This window comes from Lynx canadensis, chromosome D3 (genome assembly GCF_007474595.2).
Source record: "Lynx canadensis isolate LIC74 chromosome D3, mLynCan4.pri.v2, whole genome shotgun sequence".
Classification (NCBI taxonomy): domain Eukaryota; kingdom Metazoa; phylum Chordata; class Mammalia; order Carnivora; family Felidae; genus Lynx; species Lynx canadensis.
Genome location: NC_044314.2, coordinates 32,787,986 through 32,814,841, shown reverse-complemented (window position 1 = coordinate 32,814,841; position 26,856 = coordinate 32,787,986).

The following is a 26,856-nucleotide window of genomic DNA, read 5'->3' as shown; positions in this document are numbered from 1 at the left end:
AATAGCACCTACCTCTCAGGTAAGTATGAGAATTAAACAAGAAAGTATTGATGAAGAGCTTAGAACCATTCCTGAGATAAAATTAGCTTATAAATCCTAGTTTGATTTTTATTATTATTGATAAATTTATGTCTATTATGTTTACCTTTACAAATTCCTATGAGTAAATATAGTAGCCCAATCTATATCTATTACAATTTGAAATAAAGACCGGCTTAAATTAGTCAAAACTTGTTTTAGTAGAGAGAAAAAAATATAAGTTCCAATTAGCTTTTTCTGCCACTAAATCTGTCTTACCTGGTTTTCTGTAATGGGAGATGATGTATTCCGAATTTAGAGAGGGCAGCAAGACTACCTTAACCAACCAAAATCTTCCTTATTTGAGAATTTCCCCATTCACCTGCATATTTCCTTTGGGGTATGGAGTTTTATGGTATGAATTACTACTAAGAGTGTAGTATCTAAGAGTGTCAGTTTAAACTTTACCAGTTTTTATACTAATATGTGAATGATTAAAATTTTCTGCTATCAAATTTTGAAAGAAAAATAAAAAAGAGTATGTCCTTGGTATTTATATTTAGAGAAGAAACAGTATCCACCAATGAAAGGAAGCACACAGAAATGGGAAATTCTCCTGTGAAAGAAAATCGTACAATCCAACTTTTGCATGCAGTCAATTTTTCCCTGAAAATACCCAGTAAATGCCTTTTTCCAGACACTGATCAGACTACACTTCCCTCACAGAGTTAAAGCTGGTTATGGTACCAATGAAAGGACTATTTTGGTCTGCCTGTTTCACCACAGGATTAGATGATGCAATAATATCACATTCAAGTGAGAGAATTCTTCAGGGCCCTTTCATCCAAGGATCTGAGGTGCTTCATAAACATTAACTAATTCTCCTAGCACCTATGTGAGGAAAAAAGTTCTATTTTTTGTACTGGTTAGACATGCTACAGAAATTCCACCAGCATTTGGACAGAATCCAGGCTACAGAATACACCCAATCCTTTTGTATTAAGTAAAAAAAATTCCCTAATTGGGTCCATGTTAAGGAAGATGAGGAAAGGGACAGAAATATTAAATGTGTCACAGAAAGAAGCCACAGCAAGACTCACAAACCCAAGGATGCAGCAACTGAGCTGAGTCTTCTCTGGGCACCCTCAGTCAAATGTATCCTACTGTGTGGCAGGATCATAGAGAAACAACAAAAAGAAAGTAAAAAGAACAAAATTAAAGCCCATTACAAGGCACATTATAAAACAGCTTTTCTATAACCACCAACAGTCCCTATGCTTCACGAATCCTGATTATTGTATTGAATATAGCCAGATATGTTTTTAATATTTTAATTCATTTCATCAGAAAATAAGGATTTGGTGATGGGGATGGGGTGGAGGTGGAGGAATTCTCTTGTCCTCTTTTTCTTCATTTTCTTACTCCTGTTACTGAACTATACCATTTGGCATCTCTGTAGTTAATCTTTTCTGTTAGTAGTATCTTATCAGTTCTTAAGACTTTTAGAAGTTTTCCTTAGAATCTTTTATGTATTTTAAGACACACTCTCTTAAATGAGATGTTTGATTTTACAGGAAATACAAATAACTTTCTTTCTAACTGTGACAGAGGTGGCAATTACTTGTATATGAATTGATGTCTCCTTAATGAACAAATAGAAGTGTTGTGTTCAGAACTATCACCTAAGTCTTTGTTTGTACCAATTTTTTTTTCTTTTGATAGAGATAGCGAGAGCCAAGGACAGGAAGAGGAGAGAGAGAATCCCAAGCAGGCTCCACACCTAGAGTGGAGCCCGATGTGGGGATCGATCCCACAACCCTGAGATGATGACCCAAGAGGAAATCAGGAGTCAGATGCTGAAATGACTGAGCCACCCAGGTGCCCCTGCTTATACCCATTTCTACATTAGCAACCAGGCAGGAGTGGAAGGAGTCCACTACTCCAAGAATGAATGAATAGGCCTAGAAGGAGAGAAACCTACATATATACATTTTTCTTTGAAGAAAATGAGAAATAATATTATGTTTTTATTTTCATTATTTTTAATATATATGTGTGTGTGTATATATGTATATATATATGTGTGTGTGTGTGTGTGTATATATGTGTGTGTTTGTATATATATATAACATATATATATAACATACATATATACTATATATATATATATAAAATATATATATATATATATATCTTACTTTCATTTGAGGAACAGTAAAAATTTTCAGAAAACATCAGACTAAGAATAGACACCCCTAAGTTCCAGCTCATGCTGTCCATAACTAGCTATATCTACGCTTCCCCAATTTGTTTAATATGTTATTTCATATATGTGTTATAATTTCAGCATAAAAACTATATTTTGAAGTATTTATATAAGAATAAATGTCTTATTAATATATGTAGAAGGCAGAATTAGATGGTACAGTCATGAATTAAGCCCATAACATGAATTTCCAAAAATTAGGAGTGTGTCTGAGATAAATATAAATTTCAGTATTCATCCTAAGGGCAAGAATTTATTGTAAAAAATAACCTTTGAAAATCCAGTTGCTGTTATCCAGCTTGGAAAAAAAATCTTAAACAAACTGTACCATTTATTGAGCATAAACTATATGCCAGACATTGTGCTAAACGCTTTCTTTACATTTTAACTATCACAATTGCACTACAAAATTTACATGACAATTCAATTACATAAATTATATTGAATAAATCCAGAAATGTTTAATGTCTCCAAAATTACCAGAAATAAGTTGCAATGTCAGATTTAGAATCTAACTCCTTTCATGTTTTTTTTTTTTTTACAAATACTATGAATGACTACCATACGTATTTTCCAGATGAAATGTGGAGTTGTACATTCATGTTCTTAAAAAGCAAAATAAGCAAACAATATATTTGACTTTGGTGAAAATTTCCATTCACTTTTAAATAACTGGGAAGAATTCTGCTCTTTATTTATTTTTTTTTTTAATTTTTTTTTTTCAACGTTTATTTATTTTTGGGACAGAGAGAGACAGAGCATGAACGGGGGAGGGGCAGAGAGAGAGGGAGACACAGAATCAGAAACAGGCTCCAGGCTCTGAGCCATCAGCCCAGAGCCCGACGCGGGGCTCGAACTCACGGACCGCGAGATCGTGACCTGGCTGAAGTCGGACGCTTAACCGACTGCGCCACCCAGGCGCCCCAGAATTCTGCTCTTTATACAATTTAACTGTTCCACTTAAAAACATGATGGACTTATCCATTTACTCATTTTTTTTCTTTAAATATATTCAAAATTGACTTTTAAAATTTGTTGAGCTTTACTTTGTGGTCTATGATACGGTCTATCATGATCTATGTTGTGTGGGCACCTCAAAATAGTTTATATTCTGAATTTGGTGGGATGGTCTACAAATGCCAATATACTATTATGAATTGATATTGTTTTGTCCTATATTTTTGCTGATCTTCTAGAGCTGTTGTTGAATTGTTGAGAGATGTTGATATTATATATATATATATATATATACACAGATATATTCTGATATAAATGTAATGTTACATATATGTGTATGTGTATGTGTATTTAATTACGAACTCTTCTATTTTTCCTTTTAATTCTATCAGTTTTAGTTTTACATATATTGCAGCTATGTTGATTGGTGTGTACACATTCAGAATTGCTATTTCCTCTTTGTGGTGTATAAGTAACAGCATTCCAACCAGTCTTAAGGGTTAAATTCCTCCAAACTCCTTGCTTGCTGACCTCAGCCACTTGGTTTGTAGCAGAACTTCCTTTCCTTGAGATTTTGCAGACCACTAGCTTTAAAGAGTCAAGCACCAGATTCTCCCAGAAGATAAATCCTGAACCTTTTGAAAACAGCTGTCACTGATGCCAGTAAGTGTTTTCAGGGTCATGTGGACATAGGATTAATGGCCTCAGTACCAGCTTCTTTTAGCCCCCATAATTTCCCACTCTTTCCTCTGTTAAACACTCTGGCTTTGCCTGGGCTGGGAGGATGGTCTTTGGGACATTAGTCTATCATCTACCCAGGTTGCCATCTTCCTGAATAAAGCAACTTTTCCTTATCTTTCAAGTACTTATTTTCCAACAGCAAGCAGCCAAACCCAAGTTCAGAATCAGTTCTCTGGTAACATATGCATTTAGGATTGCTATATCTTCTTTGTAGACTGACACTATTATCATTCTATAATGTTTCCCTCTTTCTCTGGTAAATTTATCTACCTTATTAGATGATAATAAAGCCACTCTTACTTTTTTTGATTAATGTTTGCAGAACAAATCTTTTCTCATTCTTTTACTCTCAATCTGCATATATTCTTATATTTGAAGTGAGTTTCCTCTAACTCACATATAATCAAGTCTTGCTTATTAATCCACTCTGCCAATCTCTGTCTTTTAATTGGTGTATTTAGACCATTTGCATTTAATATAATTATTTGTATTTTGGGACTTAATTTTGCCATTTTGTTTTGTTTTATTTTCTGTTATTTTCCCCCCTCTGTTTTTTTTTTTCTGTTTTATTTTTCCTGTCTTCCTGTGAGTAACTTGAACAATTCTTAGAACAAAATTTGAAGAAAATTTAGAAACTTATAGATTTATATCTTTTGCCAAATATGGGAAGCTTCAGCCCTTATTTTTTCAATGCAGTTTCCAGCCTTACTCTCTTCTCATTTTATGAAACTCTGATAACATGAATATTATATATTTTTTAATAATCCCACATGTCCATGAGACTCAATCTATATTTTTATTCAGTGTATTTTATTTCTCTTATTTAGACTGGGTAATTTCTGTTGTTTTATTTTCTACTTCTTTCATTCTTTCTTTCCTTTCTGTTGCCTCCATTATCCTGTTGAGATCATACACTGAGTTTTTTATTTAAACTATTATATTTTCAGTTTAAAATTCCCATTTTTTTATATACATCTTCTATTTCTTTGCTGAGGCTTTTATTTTTTTTTCCTTTTTTTTCAAGCATGCTCATAATTGCTTGTTTAAGTATTTTTATCATGACCACTTTAAGATCTTTTTCTGATATGCTAAAATCTCTGTTATCTTTTTGTTGGAATCTATTGATTGTTTTCTTTTTTTTTTTTTTTAATTCCCCATCAGTTTGAGATTTCCCTTTTTCTTTGTATGATGAGTAATGATTTTTTGGTTGAAATCTGGACATTTTTGTATAATGTCTAAAGACTCTGGTTTTAGGTGAAAATCTCTGACACTGCTCTCATAGAAGCATGGGGTCATTGTCTCATTTCTGACAGGAAAAGCAGAAGTAAAGGTTCCCTCCTCAGCCTCTGATGAATTATTGATCATTTGATTCTAGTTTGGTGTCTTTTTAAATTCCTGCCTGGCACAATTCTTGATGTGTACGATTGCTTACTAGACTCTCAAATACTAACAAATACTCATCTACTGTGGTTGTACTGAAATGACAGAGGATCATATTCTAATCTAACTTCCATGTTTTGTTGCAATCTGAATCAATAAATTATGCAAAAAATGGTATCTCCTACATGCAGTATTAACAGGCTTTTCATATCCCTCCATTTCCTTTAACAATCTATTTATGGGACTACATATTTCCTGGGATGATATATTTTATCCTCTTTTCCCACACTGCTACCTGTGATGGTTTTCAACTTATTTCCTCTGAATGGAGAGTAAAAGGTGACAGCAGGGGAGGAGCACAATGGGCACTCAGAAAAGCAAGTACCAGAAATAACACCTGCCAATTTTTCTGTTTGGCACAAACCTTGCCTTTCTGGACTAGGGACAATGAGTTTGTGAAATATTAATTTACTTCATATCTTCTTACTGGCAGACATAGATACTTTATTTAAGAAACATATCATAGGGGCGCCTGGGTGGCGCAGTCAGTTAAGCGTCCGACTTCAGCCAGGTCACGATCTCGCGGTCCGTGAGTTCGAGCCCCGCGTCAGGCTCTGGGCTGATGGCTCGGAGCCTGGAGTCTGTTTCCGATTCTGTGTCTCCCTCTCTCTCTGCCCCTCCCCTGTTTATGCTCTGTCTCTCTCTGTCCCAAAAATAAATAAACGTTGAAAAAAAAAATTAAAAAAAAAAAAAAGAAACATATCATAGGTAGCCCCTAACTATTATTCTTAATCCAGTTTTTCAATCTTCAGCAATTTCCTACTCTATGTGTTTATCTGTAATGCAAACTTTTACATTAAAAAAATAATTTGAGTATAGTTGACATAAAATGTCACATTAGTTTCAGGTGTACAACACAGTATTTTGACTTCTCTCTATTACATTATGGTATGCTTACCACAAGTGTAGATACCATCTGTCACCATACAATGCTATTATATTATCATTGACTATAATCTCTATGTTGTGTCTTTTATTCCCATGACTTGTTCATTTCATACCTGGAAACCTGTATCTACCACTCCTCTTCACCAATTTTGTCCATCCCACCACCCTCTTCCCCTCTGGCAACTACAAGTTTGTTCTCTGTATATATAGGACTGATTCTGCTTTTCATTTGTTTCATCATTTTTTTTTGATTACACATGTGAATTAAAACATATGATATTTGTATTTTTTTAGATTACACATATGAGTTAAAACATACAGAATTTGTAATAAGTGACTCATTTCACTTAGCAAAATACCCTCTAGGTCCATCCATGTTATTTCAAATGGTACAATCTCATCCTTTTAAATGGCTGCTTAATATTCCTGTGTGTGTGTGTATGTGTGTGTGTGTGTCTGTCACATATTCCTTATCCACCTGTCTACCACAAACTTTTACATTTTTTCCCCTAACTGGATTCTACAGTTTTTGTTTTATTTTGTTTTAAGAAGTTAAGAGCAGCTGCACCAGGCACAATTAACTAAATGCCATTTTTAATTTAAATAATTGCTGATACAAGAAAATATCATGGAATGTTGATAAGGAAAGAGTGATTTAAATGTCATCATATTTATAAATAAAAGGGCTCATACCCAGATTAGGCAGAGGGACATTATATTTCACATGAAGATAGTTGTTTTCACAGTGAAGATAGTTGTTCAGGAGAACTTTCTTTTTTTTTTTTCAGGAGAACTTTCTAATAAAGAAAAATACCACATCATCTTTATCAGATTGAATGTGAAAAAAGAGTATGCAAAAATGAAAATTCTCTGACATGGAGGTTAAATCCTAGGAACATAAAAAACATGTATATGATTAATTGCAAAACTCAAGCACATGTAAAAATCTTCAATAAAGGACTACAAAAAAAACCCCAAAACATAGAACATTTTTCTTCCCTTAAATTTTCTAATGTTTATTTATTTTTGAGAGAGAGAGAGAGAGAGAGACAAAGCATAAGTGGGGGAGGGGCAGAAAGACAGGGAGACACAGAATCCAAACCAGGTTCCAGGCTCTGAGCTGTCTGCACAGAGCCTGACATGGGGCTCAAACCCACGAATTGTGAGATCATAACCTGAGCCAAAGTTGGACACTCAACCAACTGAGCCACCCAGGTGCTCCTCTTCCCTTTAATTAAAATAAAACATATTTGAGAAAATGGATACAATTATGACTGTGATGCATTCAAGATTGATAAGAGTTTGAGAAAGCTCATATAAAAGTAAATAAGGGGTCCTGGGTGGCTCAGTCAGTTCGTTAAGTATATAGGTATAGATATTGCCTATTTGTAGGTATCACATACCTACTGATTAGGAGCTGAGTATACAGGGATAAATAAAACAGAACATTCCCTGACCTTATAGAGTTTACTGGCAATAAAATAAATGACCAAATGAAAAATCAAATATTATTTCAGGGTGTGAACATCGCTATGAAGGAAAAAAAAAGCAAGTAAAACAGATGGTGAGAAGTGGAGAAACTGTTTAATGTGATGTGACATAAGGCCTTTCTGATAAGGTAATAGACGAACAAAGACCTGAATAAAATATGGTAAGAATAGGAGAGAGAAATAGACAACAAAGAATGCAAAGGCCCAAAATTAGGAATATGCTTATACTTGGATAGATAAGGACATTGTCCTTATAGGATAGGAATGAAAAAAGGAGAAAGTAGTAGAAAACACTAGCCATGAACTAACTAGATCATGGTGCCTGCAGGGAGGATTTTGGATTTTATTCTATGGTAATGGGAAGCCATTAGAGGTTATCAACAGGGAAATGGCATACCTAATATATTTTTTAAAGGATAGCTCTGACTGAGGCATGAGAAAAAATGTGAAGGAGGAGACTGATTACAACAAAGAAGAACAAAATATTATCAAATTCCAAAGAATACTACTGATATCTTAAACAAGGGGTGTTAGAAGTAGAGGTAAAAAGATGGTGGTGAAGTTAACAAAATATAGCTGAAAGCATCTGTTGATGTTTAGAAGTGTTCTTTAAGAGAAAAAATAGTTAAGGAAATACCTAACATTTTTCACTGGCACACTCAAGAAAAATTAATTCTAGAACGTTTGAATCAATGACAAATTACAGCATTATGAATGGCCATTAGGTAAGCCACTGAATACCCAACACTTAACTGTAACAGTAGGGGAAGAAAATAAAAACAAACAAATAAACAATAACAAAATGAAGCCCTGGTGTGTAATAACCATCGGTCTCTAATTTGCAAGGATATTAAAGTATATTGAATGTCTTACCTATTTTGGTGAATGTTACATATGTTTGATTATTTGAGATATGTTAGGTAGACATAGAATAATTTAATTAAAATCTTGCTCTTAAGTAAAATTGATACATTACCTTTTTTGTATATGCCAACTCTCCTTTTTCAATGAATTGATGTGTATAGGAAGCAGAGTAATGCTTTGCATTTGGTGATCTATTAGGATAGTGTTTCTCTTCAAAAAGCCATCTCTAATATGCATAGACAGGACAGTTATGTATACTCACATAGATACATATCTACATCTATGTAATAGCATCATACATATATGAATTCTACAGTGCCTATGGCTTATTTTGCCTTGATTAAAGTGTTGTGCCAGAAGGCTAATTTCATGGAGTTTGAAAATTTTGTGTGGATCATTTAACCCTCTTATGTACTTGAAAACTCGTCTATAGACCTTATATATATCAGCCGTCACAAAGATATGTTATTTCTAAAATCTCAGTCCACAATGGCAAGACATGGATGACCTCAGGTAAGCCTTCTCTGTGAAACTCCTGAAAGAGGAGTCCCTGGATTTCGCTGATGGTAGGATAATCATGATATAGAAAGGCAGTATTTTAAAAGTCAATGGCTTTTAATGGTGGAGTGAAAAAATGTAATTTGTCAATTCTGGAATCAATTTCTTATTTTTCATTTCCTGTTTTAAATAAGTGTCATTTGTTGTCTTCCTTAATTAGCTCACAAAATAATGTACACTTCTCAGATTGTGTCATGTAAGTGCAAACATTTGTTATTTATATTTTTTGCAAATGAGCTGAATTTGAGCTCTCTTAGATACAGAGAATAAGTTTCTTAATTAAGACACTAAAGTTATTTAAAATATTTGATAGTAGAAGTATCATGCTTCCTTTACCAAATGATAAGAAAGTGTTAGGTATCTGTAAATAACTGGAAAGGAACTTATCTCAGAATCTAACTTCATTTTCCAGAGCATATATTACAAATGCACAGTATGTGTCCAGCTGGATTTTAAAATTTGTTTCTTCCCAGATGTAGAAACTGAGGCCCTGTCCAGTTAATTGAATTGTTTAAGTTTACATAATAATTCAGTGGCCAAGTAGGATTATGTTAAATCCTGGACTTTTGAGTCCAACTAAAGTGATCTTTTAAATTTATGCTTCAAATTAATAAATAAACAAGCAAATAAATCCCAAAGATTCCTTTCCAACAAATATCTTACATTTTTATCCATTAAAAAAACAACAAAAATATAAGCAAGAAGAATAGGTACAGATACCTATGGGACAGGTACTGATTTTAATCATCTTTTGGAGATATTTAAGTAATTATCTTTACAAAGTCAAGGGAATAGATAACAGGATAGTCATTCCCTTTGAAGTTTGTACATCCCTGACTGTGTTTTTTTCCCCCTCTGTTTCTGCTCCATCCGGTTGATTAATGCATCTTATATTGTATTGAGACCTTTCAGAAGTAAGAGACAGTGTCTACGTAACTTGTTAATAATTTTGGGGTAACTACAAACTGTATTTGCCAGGACCTATTTCATGCAGCGTAAATGATGAGAGATAATTCAAAGATGTAATTATGACCTTCAAAGGACTTTCATTATTATTGAGGTATAAGGCGTGACAAAGAGACAACAGCTAAACAAACAAACAAAAATACACTAAAAGGAAGAACATGTGCAATGACTAGATTATGGTGTAGGTGTACTTAGTTGCAAACTATTTCAGAAAATGGGTTGATTTATCATAGAACATCATGTTATATGGAGATTAACAAACTTATTTCATGTAGCCTTTGAAGCAAGCACAAGGTAGAATCTGAACTGACAGAAAGTGAGGAAGCAGTAGTTCATTAGAAGGAGGGAGTCAGCACAGGATTACAAGAGAATGACTATAACATATGCAGAAAATAAAAGTAAACTATGTGCTAATTTTACTTAGGGATACATATTGAACAGCAAATGGGATTTTTATATAGGCATCATATGATCTCAAGAAAACAAAGTCCATTCAAATTTGTTCCACAAAATGGGGTTTTCTTGAAAAAGAAGAGGATATTCTTACAGAGACCAAGAAGAAAAACTCATGCTAATGAACACTGAACTTGCAACTTTCAAAGTAGAAACTTCCTGTGACATTGATCATGGTCCCAAAGGATACTGTTGATGGTACTGATGAATGTGATGACAATGATAGTGATGATGATGATGATAATAAATATTTATTGAAAGTTTTAATTTACTGGCACTTTTGAAAGTATTTAGAAAGGTTTTATTTACTTATACTTTTATAACAGCTTTCTAAAATATATTGCTATTTTCTAATTTTGTATAGAAAAGCAAAATTGGGGAAGGTTAAAATGTCAAATTTCAGAGTTCAATTCTTAATTACTGTACTATTCTGTATTTGTAGACATTTATCTCAACTGACTACTCACACAGGGCTGCATTTCTTTGTATTAGATTTCAAAATACAAGAGAAATATAATGAGTTAAAAGCTAACCAATGGGTAGAGTGATCTTCAGTGAATTTACCCACCTGAGCAATGCCAGAGTATTCGGTCTTTCTTTGTAACAGGCCTTGCCCATTCTCTATGCAACAATCACTCCCTCACCAACCCCATTTCATCTCTCCTAATTGAACCTTTACAGCTAGGTGTTGACTTTTTTCCTCCATATTGAGAAATCGTGCCTTTTAATTGGACTGTTTAGTCCACAACATGTACTGTAATTATTACTATGATTGGATTGAAGTCTATGTTTTTTTTTGTTTGTTTTCTGTTTGTTGGCTTTGTTCATTCCTGCCTTTTTAGATTGTTTGAATAGCTTTTTAGAAAAAATAAAAAACAGAGAAGGAGGGAGCCAAACCATAAGAGACTCTTAAAAACTGAGAACAAACTGAGGGTTGATGGGGGGTGGGAGGGAGGGGAGGGCGGGTGATGAGTATTGAAGAGGGCACCTGTTGGGATGAGCACTGGGTGTTGTATGGAAACCAATTTGACAATAAATTTCACATTAAAAAAAAGAGAAAAAAAAGAATTCCATCTTATTGCAACTTTTTAGGTTTGCCTTTTCAGTTCTCCTGTTTTCATTATATTTTTAGTGGTTATTCTAGTGATAAAATATACATCCTCAACATTTTGCAAACTAAGAGTTAGTATTTTACTACTTTACTTAATTAAAACAGAACTTTTATCCATACAGATTGATTTAATACCCATTTAGCATTGTGTATGCTATTTTTTGTCACATGCATTATTTATATATATCACCATAAACAGGATTAGACAGTATTTTTTCTTTAGTCATTTGCATTTTATAGAAATTAATATTACTTCATTTGCATATTCATATATATGAATGTTTATATATTCATTTATTATATATAGAAAATGTTTCTTATTTTGTCCTGAAGATCCAAGTTTCACTCAACATCATTTCCTTTTTACCCTAAGGAATTTTGTTTTGTTTTGTTTTTTAGCACTTCTTCTGGGTCAGTCTGCTATTACCAAATTGTCTGTTTTATTTTACCTGAAAAATCTTCAGTTTGTTTCTAATCTACATCTCTGAATATAGAATTCATGGGTAACAGGTTTTTATTTTTCTTTCAGAACTTTAAAATTAATGTTATTTATTTTATTTCATTTTTTAAGTTTATTTTTGACAGAGAGAGAGAGAGAGAGAGAGAGCGCGAATGTGAGCTAGGGAGGGGCAGAGAAAGAGGGAGACACAGAATCCGAAGCAGGCTCCAGGCTCAGAGCTGTCAGCACAGAGCCTGATGTGGGGCTCTAACTCACAAACCATGAGATCATGACCTGGACTGAAGTCGGACACTTAACTGACTGAGCCACCTAGGCGCCCCTAAAATTAATGTTAAACTGTCTTCCTGGTCCCCCTAGTTTCTAGTTTCTTATGAGAAACTATATAGTCGTTTTAATTCTTGTTCCTTGTATGTAATATGTCATTTTCTTCCCAGGTTATTTCAATATTTTATGTTTATCATAGGTATACAACCATTTGACTATGTTGTACCTAGGCATGGCTTTATTCTTATTTATCTGGTCTACCTTTCACTGATCTTTTTAAATATATAAATGTACATCTACCAAGACTGTACATTTTTTCAGCAATTATTTCTTCAAATACTTTTTCTGCCCTATTTCCCTTTCCTTTGTTTCTGCAACTACAGCTTAAATTATGTGAGGTATTTTTATATTGTCTCACAAGACTCTGAGGGTCTTCTTCATTTGCTTTCAGCTTTTCTTCAATGATTTTATTCAAATGTGATAATTTTTTTTAGCTTCAGGATCACTGACTCTTTCCCATCTCCACTGTTATTATTGAGCCTATCTAGGTGATCATTTAATTTCATATTTTTTTCTTTTAAAAAATATTTGTATCTGTTTGACATATTTTTTCTACATTTCATTTATTACAAATGTATTTTCCTTTATGTTACTTAGCATTTTTATCATAGCTGCTTCCTTGTCTGATAATCCTATCATCATCTCACAACTGCCCCCTGTTAATTGTTTACAACCTTGCGAAGGAGTTATATTTTCCTATTCCTTATATTTTGAGTAATTTTAGATTATATTATGGATATTATGACTACTTAGTTGTAGAGACTCTGTATTCTGCTCTAATCGTTCAAAAACAGACACTATTTAAACAAGTTTTTTTTCAATCAATTAACTTTGTTAACTAAAATAGCAATATCTGCCTCACCTAGAGTGGGCAACTCAAATATTAGTTAAATTCTATTAGCTAAAAGTTTCTTTGAATTTTCGTAGCTCATTCATGATATAGGGATTAGTCAGATATTTGAAAAGTTTTTTTCATACACTTTGGAGCTCTGCTTTTCTGTTTACTTCCTTCAAGATAGTCCCCAACCCTAATATTCTGGTAGCTATGTTAACCCTGGCCCTGAACCTGTCTTGTTTCTTCAGACGATAAAGACAGCAGGTTTTCTCTGAGAATTTTAGCCACCCTGGGCCATATTACTCCACGTCAGAGGTCTGCCCTCAACACTAAAGTTGTGGCAATGAAAAACTCATTCTGTGCTGTCCTCTTCTGCTAACTTTAGATTATCACCAAAATTAGTCTGTTTTTGCTCATTTTTCAGGGCCTTCAGGTAATTCTTTTTGTATGTTATTTAGTTTATAGTTGTCATCTGTGGTCTGTTAAAAGCTGACACCAGCATGCTGAAAACAGAACCCTATTTCTCTTACATTTGAATCATGCCTTCTGATCTATTCCAGCAATGTAACTGTATTTCCTCAGGGGCAGAAAACAAAATAAAATAAACTTGCTTTGCAAATATTCTTTAAAATGTATTATTTGTCTTTGAAATTTGGGTTTTAAAGCTCAACAGACAGAAATTAACTTTCTTGGTCATTTATTTGTGTGATGTTCTGTGGTGGCCTGTCTTTTTCACAGTCATGGATAATAACATTTGTTTTAAAAGATGGAGGTATTAGGAGAGAAAACTGTATATGAAAAGAAATTATCGACATTGAAAACCATACCCATTAAAATGCATCAAAATATTTCTACTACACAAGTGAATATGTGATGAGATTAGAATTCAGTGGTGGTTATGGAAATGTAATGAATGGAAAAATATATTAAAACAATAGACTGGAATTTTTCATAAAAATGAGTTGAAAAAGAAGGAGAGGATTTCACAAATAACTCTAAGGATTTGCTTCTAGGCAATGCAAAATAAAGTTAATATTCACAGTGATGGAAGCTTTTGGGAAACAATCAAGACTTTGGAGGAAAAATATTTTATAGATTTTCTAACAGTGATTTTGACCTAAGTTAGGACATTCAGATAGATAAACCTTATGGGCAGGTGAAGTAAAAATCTAGAGTGTAAAGCCTTCTGCCTGTGGATCTTAAAAGTGACTAAGTTGAAAAAAAGCACACTGTTTTTACCATCATGAGCTTTTGGGAGGATTAAAGTTTAGGGAAAGAGTCAAGAAACAAAATCAGAAGATTGAATGGTAAGGTGAAAAGACTGCTGACCTGTGAATTAGGGTATTGCCTGTCCTGTATACTTGCCTCTGTAACCAACTATGCACACTTATTCAAATAGTTGTCTTCATTTCTCTGAGCTGTGGTTTCCCTACCTGAAAAATGATCATGTTGGGCCACATACTTTAAAAAGGGGTGGGGGAGAGAGAAAGTAATATTTGTTGAATACCACTACTCACTATTTTTTGGATACAATTTAAAAAATAAGCCTGGGTATTCCTTTTATTTACCATTAAAACAAAATATCTTTATAAGAAAGATATTGCTCATTCCATCTTATACAAGAAAATACTGATACTGATAACCTAAGAGATTGATTAGATTATCAACTAATAAGGAAATGAGTCCCCAAAGGAGTTCATGTGTGCTGGCCATAGTTTCCTGAGTTCCTTCTTCCACATAGCATTGACTGTCCTCTATTCAAAGCATTGCCAGTTAGAATGAAATCAGAGATACCAAGAAGGAAAGCTGAAAGAAAAGCTTAGATTTGCAAGCAGAGAAGATTTATCTAGTCTCTGTGGTATTAGAATCACCTCAATTTAATATGATCCACAATCTCATGTATTTCTAATTCATGAAAATATTAAATAAGGCAGGATTTAACATTCACACCTTTCCCAAATGCATATATTACCATTTGGCATTAGTCCCTCTTTTCTTTCTCAGTCTATTCTTGGTTGAAGTGATTTTTTTCTTTTAAATCCCGAATAGCTTTAAACTAATTTGCAAGCAAACTTTTATAAAATCCTATATCAAATGATGAATTAAAAATCAAATACATTTCATGTAGTTTCTCTTTTTCATCAGTTCATTTTGGGACCCTTCATCTGATACAATTTATGCTTCATATATTCAGTCTCCCCTTTGCTTATAACAACATTATTTTCTGCTTTCCTTCCCATACTCTATGATTCTTTGCTACATTTTGTTAAATTAAATTGGATAATAACTTCTTAATTTGTCAGTTCTCATGTCTGGAGTTCTTTTACAATTACTTTTTAAAAATAAATTTCTAAAAATTCTCTTTCATAGAGAGAAATAGAAGCTGATAGAAGCTGATTTGCAAAACTGATTCCACTAAATGCACCCAAACAGGTTGGTGGCCCTTTTTATTGTGGGGTTTTGGTATGTAAGAAGTATTTTTAAAAATATATGGATCCAAAGTTGACCATTCTCCTGTTGGCCCATAAGTCTTTTAATAGCACTTTTTTTTTTAATTGTAAACTAACAAGCAGGTGACTTTAATATGGTCTATTGTCCTACTTATTCTCTGAATTAGATATTCTGAAGAAGATAATAAAAATGCTTGCTCTGATGTTCAGGCCTGATAAGTGCCCCTGATGATTTCTAAGTTTGAAGCCACAGCTGTTTTATCAAAATATCTTTAGAATCGGGGTGTCTGGGTGACTCAGTCATTAAGTGTCTGACTTCAGCTCAGGTCATGATCTCACGGTTCATGAGTTCAAGCCCCACATTGGGCTCTGTGCTGGCAGCTCAGAGCCTGGAGCCTGCTTCAGATGCTGTGTCTCCGTGTCTCTCTGCCCCTCCCCTGCTTACTCTCTGTCGCTCAAAAATGAATAAACATTAAATTTTTTTTAAATATCTTTAGATTTTATGGTTTTCTCTACTGTCTACCCCCAACCCCATCATACTGTGCTTCATTGCCCACCTGCCCCCAACTTTTCTCCTTAAATGCAATTTTCCTCTTTCAATGTCCTCTAAATTTCCCTCTGCCCAGGCCTTTCTATGGATGACTTTCCTGGATTTGCTTCATTCCTTCCTTTGCCTCTCTTCATCTGAGTCAGGGGATGAGTGATTCTGAATGCAGACATGATTCAGCAGAAGTGCATACACACATGTAGGGTATGGATGTATGATACTGAGTCTGATGATGGAGATGTGGTGGTGTTATGGTCAACAAGTTCAGGCTCCAAGTGTCTGGAATAAAGAATCAGAACAGAAGCCTCTCTCTGGAGAAATATAGGAACTTCTCATCAATGGAATAGGGGAAAATGAGAGAGGAAATGGCAGAAGAGTAGGTGGACAGAGGGATTCATGTTAAGCTGTTTATATTTTCATCAGTTTGAAAGGTGACCTGGAGGGGAATAAAGAGGGATAGAACAACCGTGATTAGAAGGAGACAACAGGTAGATATATACTCTCTTGAGTAATTGCCATTTCTTGGTTTGCTTGCTGGTTGTTGTCATTTTCACTTTGAGAAGCTGTACATTCTCAAAATATTAGAAGCACAAATATTATTTGAATACAATTAAAAAGTACATTTCAACTTCAAGTCCGTTTAAATAAAATAATCTGAATTTTTGTGTATCTGGACCATTGTGCCTTTTACCAGTGGTAATGTTTAGAAGTGAATATGTTGGAACCCTTTAAATTAGTTCTAAGACTTATAGAAATTCTACATTTGAAAGAGAATTTCCTGACATGGAAAAAAGCAAGTGAAGCAAGCCTAACTGATCTAAAAATTATTTAAAGCCATGTTTAATGTTAAATCCATTAACTGTATATAAATTTAATATAATTTATTTAACATACTTTTATATTTATATATAAATATTTTATACTTATTATATAATATATTAACATTCATTTTATATTTATATATAATATAATTTACATAGTGGGGGGAGAAATCTTACTCTATGTAAAGATTATATATTTATAATGCTAAATTTTACTTTTAAAATGCAGTATACAAGAATTGTTTGATTAAAAAATGATTTTTATCTACTTGGAGAGCTTAGCATATTAAAAAGTTTAACTTCAAACAAAATTCAAGCAGAAGCAACTATGATCTGTTTTCATCCTGTCTGTATGTGATCCCAAATCATCAACAGATGAAGCTTTTTTTATTTCTTATAACTTTCAAATAGCAAAAAGAAATAAAGTTACCTTTCATTTATGAGTTATCATTTTTTCCTCTCTATATTTTGACAAACAACATGACAGAAAAATGATTAAGTTTCTCATTTCGCAATGTGACTTCTGTGTTATTTATTGTCAAAATAAAAGTCACTTTGTGAATCAAAGTTTTTAATCTTTTTTTTTTCCCCTCAATCTCAAAAAGTGTTTTGTCAGGAAACTGGTTTTGGTAAATACCTCCCTCCAAACCCTGCCACCTAATGACAGGTAAGTCCTTTTAAATGACTCATTGCTAATTAGTTCAGAGCAACATTCCAAAAGAATATTTTATTTTTGGAACCTCATTTTATTGATTTTCTGCTCCAGTAGCGTGACTAATGCACATCACAGTTAGAGCTCTGCAAAATGTTTGCAGCAAAACCCCAAACCAGGTGATAATCACCTGATATTTACCTGGTTTCTTTACTATGTTATCAACCAAATCATCAGGCTCAATTCCTGAAAAGGTTCTTGGCTTTTACAGGAATTCCTGACAATACTGGGCATTCTTCTGTGTCAAGATGATTTCTCTCGCAAATTCCCAAATTCAATCTCAAAATGAAATGAGATGCTATGGTTTTGGCTGTTCTTTGCTTTTTATTTTTGGTTCACTGATGCTTGAAAGTCAAAATGAAACTGAAGTACAGGCCCTTGGGAGCCCAAATGAGTAATTTAAATGAATATCAATGAATCCAGCATGCTGAGTTTCAGCAGCATAGGCAATGCCAGAACCACAAAGTGTCCAGAACTTACTCAGGATGGAAACTGGTTTTAAAGATCAAGGCGGAGAATAGCAAATTGTTTTTCTATAACAACCTATGCCTACAGGATTCCTTCTCCCTGTGATTTTACTTCAAACTTCTTGTTTATGGTCATATCTACTGAATAGTTGTGTCAAAATCATTCATTGTCCAGGACTGCTGCTTACCTTGCAACACAAGAAGAGAAATAATGTTTAAATTAACAGAAAAACTATCTTGTGATGTTTCTTCCTCCACATTTACTGTCAGGAAGAAAATCAATGAGCAGTTACATGTTTGTAATAAATGAAATGAAAAAATAAAATAGAGCTTATTCAAAATATAATGAGTTTAAAAATAAAATAAAATGTATACCTGTTGATTTAGCAGCTGTAAAACTATACAACTTGTGGGGGGAAAAATAAAATTGGTAGTAGAAAGCAGAATTAATGATGGATCTAATGAAAACTAATGAACACTGTGGCTCCTTTGAAGAAAAAAATGTATATCATACAAAATTATACACTATTTAAGAGGATTCACAGATTAAAGGTTTATAAATCCTGCTCTTGTAAAGAAATCTTTATTAATTTTGAAATTAATCGAGATAGTTTATAGTCTCTATCCTCTCAATAATTTTTATTCAAATTTGTTCAACATTTGTTTCACTAACATTAAACAAATTTTTAATTAAATATTCTTTTGACTTATGAATGTACCACTTGACTCAGTGTTTTAAAATAGAGAAAATGAATTTAGAGTGCTATGAGAGGGAAAGTTTACAATTCAAAAATTTTATACCCAGCTGAATTATCTTGCATAAGTAAAGGGATTAAAAATAAATATTAAATGTGTAAATATTTAAATAATTATCATTCATTAATAATTTTGAAGAGTAGGGGAACCTGGGTGGCTCAGTGAGTTAAACATCCAACTTCAGTTCAGGTCATGATTTCATAGCTAGTGAGTTCTAGCCCCACATTAGGCTCTGTGCTGATAGCTCAGAGCCTGGAGCTTGCTTCAGATTCTGTGTCTCCCTCTCTCCCTGTTGCTCCCCCACTCATGCTCTCTCTCTCTCTCTCTCTGTCTCAATAATAAGTAAACGTTAAAAACTCTTTTTGAAAAGCATTCCTAGAATATAAGCTTTAAGCCAGAAATTCCCAACCTTTCCCAGAAATGACACACTATTATCTCAGTAATTTCTTACAACACCCCTATCAAAATAAATACCTAATAGCTCTGTTTATTAAGAGGTTAGATTAAAATAACTTAAGTATTTGTGTTTTAAAACATGTCTGAAAAAATAATACGAAGAAATTTAAAAAAATAATAATGATATTTTCATTTCACTATTAAATAACCACCATTATTTATTAATGGGATATTTTCACCTGTTGGGTACTGTGCAACTTTTCAAACACTGGAATTAGATTTGATATATAACCACTCTTATATACAGTGTAATCATAATTATAATGCAATGTTTACTTTTTATCACAGCATCTCCTGAAAAATTCAGTTTTATAAAGATATGTATGTGATCTAATGTTGAAGCTGTGAACTACCTTGACCTGAAGCTGTGAACTACCTTAACCTGATAGGGTTTAATAGACGTTGTTATATTTCCCTCAAAAATTTAAAATAACTGAAGTGTCCCTGTGAGCTAACTGCAGCAATCTAGGCAGCACAGTACATAGTTTTGCAACCAAGACTTTAGAGGAATAAATATTATGGACTCAAATACATAGAAAGTCATGTTGTAAAGAAACATAGGGTGCCCCTTATACAATTTGGACACGATTTTCAAATGTCCCATTAGATCTGGGCTTATATTCTTCAGTATAGAAGTAAAATTTTGGTGGGCAAGAAAAATGTTTAACAGCTTCTTTCAGCCTTTTTTTTTTCATGCTGTACTCGTAAATCTAAAAAATTGGAAAACTTCCATAAGATAAATAGACATTATTTTTTTAAGTACTTCATATGCCCAACATTACTTATAGCAGTGTTCAAACATGCACAGAAAAATTCCAAGAGTAAATGCATCAGTACTTTAAAATGTAATTCTCTTGGGGCGCCTGGGGGCTTGGTTAACAAAGTGTCAGATTTTGGCTCAGGTCATGATCTTGTGGTTCATGAGTTTGAGCCTCACATTGGTCTCTGCCCTCACAGTGCGGATCCTGCTTGGGATTCTCTCTCTCTCTGCTTCTCTAGTCTTCCCTTCCCCTGCTCCCCACACACAATAAACTTAAAAGAAAAAAAAAGGCTTTGAAAAGTAATTCTTCCCCTGTGGTAAACTGTGGATGGGAGAGGTAGGAGTTTTTTTTTTTTCTCCATTACATTCTTTCCATGTTTCTAAGGTTTTAATAATCTGCATATTTTCCTTTGCAAAAGAGGAAAAATATATTTATTTTAAAATAGAATTTGGAAATATTAACAAAAAATGTCTTTAATTAACTGGGATTAATAAAAAACATTTTCTGGAAAACAGTGAAGATTATAAAAGAATCAGGGAAAAAATAGCTGAAAGAGTAAATCAGTTTATGGACAAAACTTCAAGTGTAGGGAAAGCAATAATGTTAGTGTAGTGTCTGATATTTTTCTGGTTTTGTTTATGGAAATTTGTGCATATCACAGTTTTAAGATTTAAAACATTTTTTAAAGAAATGCATGAAAGGGAGTTCTGTTCTACAAAGTAGTATGTACATGTGAAATGTTATTATCTCAAAAGTTTTAGAAACATGCCCTTATCCTCAGGTGGTGAGGTAAAAGAAGTGCACAGCCCACTTTGTCACCAGGCAAGATTTATTACACTGTGTAGAGACAAAAATGAGTCAGTTTCTAAGGGTACAGTTTTACAGTTTCTTCAAATTCTAGAATGTCACAGCTTAAAATTTGCCCCAACATCTATCTTTAATATCCCATATAACAACAAACACTACATCTTCCTTGTTCTGCCTTTTGGCCTCATTATAACATCCATTTTCTCATCTGAGGATGCAATTAAGATATTCAAAGAATTATATAATGAGACAATTATTTTCATCAAACTATTTGCAAAAAAAGTATGTTTGCTTTTAAGATATATTCAATTAAACTAATGGGGAAGGGGAACTGAGCAAATTCAGCAGGGTCAAACGTTAGGCCTTCAGATTCATATCTAAGTAAAAGGAGTTTAGACATGCAAATAGAAATCAAATTTCTTTTTGCTCATGTGGCTTCATTTCTTGTACTGTTTTCCTTTATTTGATATCATAATGTAAGTAATGTTTGCTATGCAATTTGCTTTCATTTTAGCTTTGATTTTTTTCCCCTGGGTTTCTAATTTCATTTCCATATGTGGATTGTTTTACTACCAATTAGTGCTAGATGACATGAATAAGGGTTTCTTAAAACTGTTTTCAATTCTTTTAGAACTACATGGACACATTAGATGGCAATTAGTCTGAATTCTACCTTCATCCTCTAGCCCCTAATCACATCTTCTCTTCATGGAACAATTAATTACCTGTTGAATGGCCAAAATTTAAAGCAAAAGAAATAAAAACAGTAATTACAAAAATTGCTAGTGAACCAAAATAAAAACATACATTTCTTTTAATATTTGTTAAATATATATATATATATATATATATATATATATATATATATACAGCTTGCTCAACTAAGGTTACTTTATCCTCATAATTATCTTTTAATGATTCCATAGTGATATTACAAAGTTAATAGTAATTAGCTTATTCCCTAAACAACAAAAAAAATGAAAAATAATATCACCACAAGACCTTGAAATAATGATTTATAAACGTCAGTTTCATTTATCTTGATTATCTGCAAAACAATACCACTAATAATAATCACTTTCATCAACAGAGGTGCTACTTGCTCTAAATATGCTTTCATACATATTATCTTATCAGGACCATAATAAGATCACACAGCTAAATTTATTACTTTCATTCTGTAGGAGAAAATACAAGGTTGAAAAATTTGAAGGACCTCCCAGGAATCTCATGACTTAAAGTGTCCAAGTATTAGCCGACCTTCAGCACAATAGCCAATAATAGAACAAAATTTTATTAGGTATTTTTTTAATTGTTTGCTTACAGTCTATTTCCCTTTATCAGTTTTCAACTCCACAAGGGCAAGAAACATGTATAGTTCATGAATTAACAGCAAAAAATTAAAGGTATACTGGCTGTTTAATAAATATATTTTGAATGAACCAATAAAAGTTTCTCTTTTTTAAATGATCATTTATTTATTTATTTTGAGAGAAAGTGCAAGCAGGGGAAGAAGCAGAGAGAGAGGGAGAGAGAATCCCATGCAGGTTCTCCACTGTCAGCACAGAGTCCAGTGAAGGGCTCGAACTTACAAACTGTAAGATCATGACCTGAGCCAAAATCAAGAGTCAGATGCTTAACTGACTGAGCCACCCAGGTGCCCCACCAATTACAGTTTCTAATTCCTGATCCAAAATTTTATTGGGCCACCCCACTATATTCTCATCTAAGGAGTAACACACTGTACCCACAGTCTGTTTCCACACCCTCCCCCATTTATGAAATCTCTGGATACCATGGGACCACAGTGGTAAAATGATCACTAGCCAACTTTCTTCCCTCTTACTCTGACATAGGTCTCCTTGAAACTTGTACTATACACTTTGCTTTTGATACTTCCTCAGATCAGCTAGGATCAGAAACATACTAGCCTGTATCAGTGTAAATGTGCTGATGTCTGTTGGGCAACATTATGACTGATATCATCAGTAGGAGGAAAATTTCCAGCTAAGCCAATCATGACAACTGTGGAAGAATAAAGCCTGCAGCCTTCACCCCCTGCCCATCATAGGACTGAGCATCCTGGAAACAAAAGCAGATTCTAAACCACATTATTGAGGCTCCAGTTCCAAACTTTACCTACTGAAAGTGATGGGAAAGATCACTCTAAGTATCTGAATTAGTTCCTCACTTATAAAATGAGGATGATAATGGCTATACCTCTAAACTCATGGTTATTTGAAAAATTATATTAATATATATAAAATGATACATAATGTGATATATAAACCCAAAGTTATTACTTATTATTTGGATATTTTCCTTCTCATATATGAGAATGGTGTACAGTTAAATTTCTGTGATGTGTGTGTTTGTATTCATATATATAGGCATACCTTGTTTTATTGTGTTTTGCTTTATTGTGATTCACAGATACTGTTTTTTAATAGTCTGAGGTTCGTGGCAACCCTGCATCCAGCAAGTCTTTTGGTGCCATTTCCAATGGTATTTGCTCACTTTGTGTCCCTGTGTCACATTTTGTTAATTCTCACAACATTGCAAACTTTTCTATTATTACTACATTTGTTATAATGATTTTTGATCAAGGAACTTGATGTTACTATTGTAATTATTTGGAAGCACCACAAACCACACACATATAAGACCGAGAACTTAACTGACAATTGAGTTGGTTCTCACTGTTCCACTGGCAGACTGTTTTCCATCTCATCCTCTCCTCAGGCCTCCCTATTCACTAAGACACAAAAATATTGAAATTAGGTCAATTAATAACTCCACAATGGCCTCTAAGATTTCAAGTGAAAGGAAGAGTTGCATATCTCTCACTTTAAATCCAAAGTTAGAAATAATTAAACTCGGTGAAGAAGGCATGTCAAAGCCAAGATAGGCTGAAAGCTAGGCCTCTTGTACTACTTATTCAAGTTGTGAATGCAAAGGGAAAGTTCTTGAAGGAAATTAAAAGTGCTACTCCAAACTTTCACTCTTCACAGATGACATGCTATTTTACATGGAATACTCAAAAGATTCCACCAAAAAATCCTTGCTAGAACTGATCCATGAATCCAGCAAAGTTGCAGGATATAAAATCAACATACAGAAATGTTTGTATTTGTATACACCAATAATGAAGTGGTAGGAAGAGAAAGCAAGGAATCGATACCATTTACAAGTCACTGAAAACCACAGAATACCTAGGAATAAACCTAATCAAAGAGGTAAAAGATCTGTATGCTGAAAACTATAGAAAGCTTATGAAAGAAATTGAAGAAGACACAAAGAAATGGAAAAACCTTCCATGCTCATGGATTGGAAGAAAAAATATTGTTAAAATGTCAATACTACCAAGCAATCTACATATTCGATGCAATCTCTATCAAAATAACACCAGCATTCTTCACATAACTAGAACGAACAATTCTAAAATTTGTATGGAACCACAAAATACCCCAAATAGCCAAAATAATATTGAAAAAGAAAACTAAAGCTGGAGGCATAGCAATTAGAACTTCAAGCTGTATTACAAAGCTATGATCAAGACAGTATACTACTGTCACAAACAACAGACACATAGTATCAATGGAACAGAATAGAGAACCCAGAAATGGACCCATAAATGTATGGTCAACTAATCTTTGACAAAGCAGGGAAGACTACCCAGTGGAAAAAAGACAGTCTCTTCATCAAATGGTATTGGGAAAACTGGACACCTACATGCAGAAGAATGAACCTGGACCAGTTTCTGACACCATACATAAAAATAAACTCAATATGGATGAAAAACCTAAATGTAAGACAGAAAACAATAAAAATCCTAGAGGAGAAAACAGGCAACAACCTCTGACCTCGGCCACAGCAGCTTCTTACTTGACATGTCTCTGGAGGCAAGGGAAACAAGAAAAAATGAACTACTGGGACCTCATTAAAATAAAACGCTTTTGCACATTGAAGGAAGCAATCAGCAAAACTAAAAGGCAACCGACAGAATGGGAGAAGATAATTGCAAATGACATATCAGATAAAGGGTTAGTATCCAAAATCTATAAAGAACTTATCAAACTCAACACCCAAAAAACAAATAACCCAATGAAGAAATGTGCAAAAGACATAAATAGACATTTTTCCAAAGAAGACACCCAGATGGCTAACAGACACATGAAAAAAATGCTCAATCTCACTCATCATCAGGGAAATACAAATCAAAATCACAATGTGATACCACCTCACACCTGTCAGAAGGGCTAAAATTAACAGTTCAGGAAAAAATAAACGTTGGCGAGGATGTGGAGAAAGGGGAACACTTTTGTACTACTGGTGGGAATGCAAATTGGTACAGCCACTCTGGAAAACAGTATGGAGGTTCCTCAAAAAGTTAAAAATAGAACTACCCTAAACCCAGTGATCACACTACTAGGCATTTATCCAAAGGATACAAAAATGATGATTTGAAGGGGCACATGCACCCCAATGTTTATAGCAGCACTATCAACAATAGCCAAATTATGGAAAGAGCCCAAATGTCCATCAACTGCTAAGTGGATAAAGAAGATGTGTGTGTGTGTGTGTGTGTGTGTGTGTGTGTGTGTATGACTGTTACATATATGAATATTACTCTCATGTGGCATTCAAAAAGCATGAAATCTTGCCATTTGCAACAACGTGGATGGAAATAGAGTATATTAAGCTAAGAGAAATAAGTCAGTCAGAGAAAGATAAACATCATATGATTTCACTCATATGTGGAATTTAAGAAACAGATGAACACAGGGGAAGGGAAGGAAAAATAAGATACAGAGAGGGAAGCAAACTGTAAGACACTCTTCAATACAGAGAAAAAACTGAGGGTTGCTAGAAGGGTGTTAGGTGAGGGGAGGGGCTACTGAGTAATGGGCATTAAGAAGGGCACTTGTTGGAATGAGCACTGGGTGTTATATGTAAGTGATGAATCACTAAATTCTAATCCTGAAATCATTATCACACTATATGTCAACTAACTTGGATTTAAGTTAAGAAAAAAATAAAGCATTATTTCACTGAGCACACAGTTGATAAGAGTGTAAAATATCCTTATTGTTTACATGGAGAAAGTTTTAGTGGTTTGGACAGAAGATCAGACCAACCACAACATTCCCTTAGCCAAAGCCTAATCCAAAGCAAGACCATAACTCTCTCCAATTCTATGAAGGCTAAGAGAGGTGAAGAAGATGCAGAAGAAAAGTTTGAAGCTAGCAAATGTTGGTTCCTTAGGTTTAAGAAAAGAAACCTCCATAACAAAAAGGTGTAGGGTGAAGCAGGAAGTGCTGATGTAGAAGTTACAGCAAGTTAAATAAAAGATCTAGTTAAAGTAATTAATGAAATAATGTACCATTGTTTTCAACCACACTCAAAAAGTTTAGAAAAATGATAATTGATGAAAGTGGCTATACTAAGCAATAGATTTTTAATGTAAATTAAACAGCTTTATACTGGAAGAAGATGCCATCTAGGATTTTCAAAGGTGAAATCAATGCCTGTGTTCCAAACTTCAAAGGACAGGATGACTCTTTTGTTACTGGCTAATGCAGTGGTGAGTTTTAAGTTGAAGCCAGTGTTCATTTATCATTTTAAAAAACCTTGGGCCCTTAAGAATTATTCTAAATATACTCATTCATGGGTTTGAGCCCCTCATTAGGCTCTGTGCTGACAGCTCA